Source organism: Trichechus manatus, unplaced genomic scaffold (assembly GCF_000243295.1).
Source record: "Trichechus manatus latirostris isolate Lorelei unplaced genomic scaffold, TriManLat1.0 scaffold00027, whole genome shotgun sequence".
Taxonomy (NCBI): Eukaryota; Metazoa; Chordata; class Mammalia; order Sirenia; family Trichechidae; genus Trichechus; species Trichechus manatus.
Genome location: NW_004443963.1, coordinates 2,321,683 through 2,324,818, shown reverse-complemented (window position 1 = coordinate 2,324,818; position 3,136 = coordinate 2,321,683).

The following is a 3,136-nucleotide window of genomic DNA, read 5'->3' as shown; positions in this document are numbered from 1 at the left end:
GAGGGAGGGACTCGCGGCGAGGCCTGCGCTGACCGGGAGGGACTCGCCGGTCCCGCCCTGCTGGGCCGAGGTTCGCAACTGGCCGGGCCGCCCCTCGTCCCGGGGCGCCCGCCCCCAAAGCGGCTAGGCCGCAGGTGCGACCCGAGAATGGGGCGGGGCCCTGTGGGAGGGAGAGGGGGCGGGGAGGAGCCCGCGAGATGTCAGAGAAGGTTGGACCAGCCTTCAGGGGCCGTCAGGTCACCCTTAAGGCCCAGCCTGCAGGAACTTTGTAATTAGTTGCAAGGCCTTGACTTCCCAGGGGAACCAATGAACCTGCCTTTAGGGCCTGATTTTTTCTCCAAGGCGTCTGATATGCTCACCTGAGGGAGATCTTCTCTCTGGCTAAGCAGTTACGAAGCTCGTGCCTCTAATTTATAGTCATGTGCACAGTTCCGACCTCCTAGTCTGGGTATGCTGCACGAAGCTGCCTGCAAAGCCTGGAGCGTTTTTGTGTGAGGCAATGATTTTGTGTGTCTTAGGTCACCAGCATGATGGCCCCATCTATCTGCTGGGGGAGAGGTCCTGCTTGGTAAGCACTCAAGCCTGATTCTTCCTTCCAACACTGAGGAAATCGGCACTGCCATGTATCAGCTCCAGGAAAGCCTCGCTGCAGGTTCAGAGCTTTGAAGCCAAAAATCAGAACTTGGAAACACTGTGTAACACGGGACCTATTTTTCAGAGCATTTGATACTAATAACAATGGATATTAGCACACACACTTCCCTAGGAATAAAGGGCAAGCATCCAGAGAGTGTCCACCACCATTGAGGAGCATGCCACACAATGATAGTTCACCAGCTTCTTACCTCACAATGCACCCATTTACGCAAGGAACATTCTGTCATAAATATGGTATGTTGTGCAGTCTGAGGTAGACCTGTCACTTACCTTGCTCTTCAATTCAGGGGACTGTAAACACTTTTCTAGGGCATAGAACAAGCTCAGAAACCGCTTCCAAAATAGTTATCCACAGACGCAGTTTGTTCCACAGGATTCATCACAACACCTTTGAGCAGGGGTCAGCAAACTACGGCCTGGGGGCCAAACCCAGCCCACCACCTGCTTTTGTACAGCCCATGAACTAAGAATGGTTTTTACCTTCATAAATGATGGGAAACAAAAGAAGAATAATATTTCATCACTTACGAAATTCAAATGTCAGTACCATAAATAAAGTTTTACTGGAACACAGCCATAGTCATTCTATACATAATGTTTACAATTGCTTTCACACTGTAATGGCAAAGCTCAGTAGTTGTAACAGAGACCATATGGCCCACAAAGCCTAGAATATTTACTATCTGGCCTTTTAAGAGATAAAAGTTTGCCAACCCCTGCCTTAGAGCATTATGAGGGCATCTACAAAGCAAGCCTTTCATTGAATATATATCACCTAATCTTTATTGGAGCCCTGGTGGCACAGTGGTTAACAGCGCAAGATGATAACCATAAGGTCTGCAACTGGAATCCACCAGTCACTCCTTGGAAACTCTATGAGGCAGTCCTACCCCTGTCCTACAGGGTCACTATGAGTCGGAATGGCCTAGACGGCAGTGGGTTTGGTTTTTTTTAAATCTTTAATGGAGGAGCCCTGGTTGCTCAATGGTTAAGTGCTCAGCTGCTAACCAGAAGGTCTGTGGTGCTTCCGTTACCTGTTGCAGTTGAGTCGATTCCAACTCATAGTGACCCCAGGGAAGCAGACTGCCACATCTTCCGTGGAGGATCTGGTGGGTTCAGCATTTCAGTTAGCAGCTGAGCACTTAACCACTGCACCACCGGGGCTCCTTCCACAAAAATTAAAGCCTAGGATACCCTATGGGGCAGCTCTACTCCGTCATGTAGGGTTGCTATGAGTCAGAGTCAACTCGGCGGGCACACAACAACAACTACAGTCATTAATGGGGAGTCCTTGGGTGGCACAAAACAGTTACGTGTTCCACTACTAGCTGAAAGATTGGCAGTTCAAACCCACCCAGAGATGCCTCAGAAGACAGGCCTGGTGATCTGCTTCTGAAGGGTCACAGCACACGTGGGGTTACTATGAGTCTGAACTGACTCAATGGCAACTAAAAACAACAGCAGTCTTTAATGTGAAAAATAATGCTGACAAAAGCATGAAAGGAGCCAGAAAGACATGCACGTTTACTATACTGATTGTATGTGTATTGAACTTGGAGATACCCATTTAAAAAAATATATCAATGCCATGAATAATCCAAGCAAAAAATACTTTTTCAGATTGATAGATTTAACTGCTTTAAAGAAAATCTCTAATGTACATCAAAAAGCATGATAAAGGGAGTAAAGATACCAGCCATAAACTGGGAGAAGATATTTCCGTCAAATAAGATCCTGGACGAATCACCTGTTGTTATCAAGTCGATTCCAACTCATGGCGACCCTATAGGACAGAGTAGAACTGCCCCATAGGGTTTTCAAGGCTATAATCTTTAACGAAACTGTCACATCTTTGTCCTGCGAAGAGGCTGGTGGGTTCGAACCACCGACCTTTTCGTTAGCAGCCAAGTTCCTAACCACTGCGCCACCAGGGCTCTTTCCTGGATGAATTAAAAACCCAAACCCACTGACTGAGTCAATTCCAACTCATAGTGACCCTATAGGACAGAGTAGAACTGCCTCATAGGGTTTCCAAGGAACAGCTGGTGGAGTTGAACTGCTGACCTTTTGGTTAGCAGCCATAGCTCTTAACCACTGTGCCACTAGGGCTCTTCCTACACAAATAGGACCCAGAATATATTAAGAATTAAAAATCAATAAGAAAAAGAAAAACAACTCAATCAATTGGACTTGTGTTCAAATACCAATAACAAAAACATGTATAGCAAAAAAAAATTTTTAAATGCATGTGGTTGGTAGCACAGTGGTTAGAGCACTCGCTGCTAACCAAGAAGGTCAGTGGTTCGAACCCATAAGCCACTCCATGGGACAAAGATGTGACAGTCTGCTTCCATAAAAATTTACAGCCTTGGAAGCCCTGCAGGGCTGTTCTACTCTGTCCTATAGTACTATAGATTCTCACTATGAGTGGGAATCAACTCAACAGCAGTAGGTTTATATATATATATATATATATATA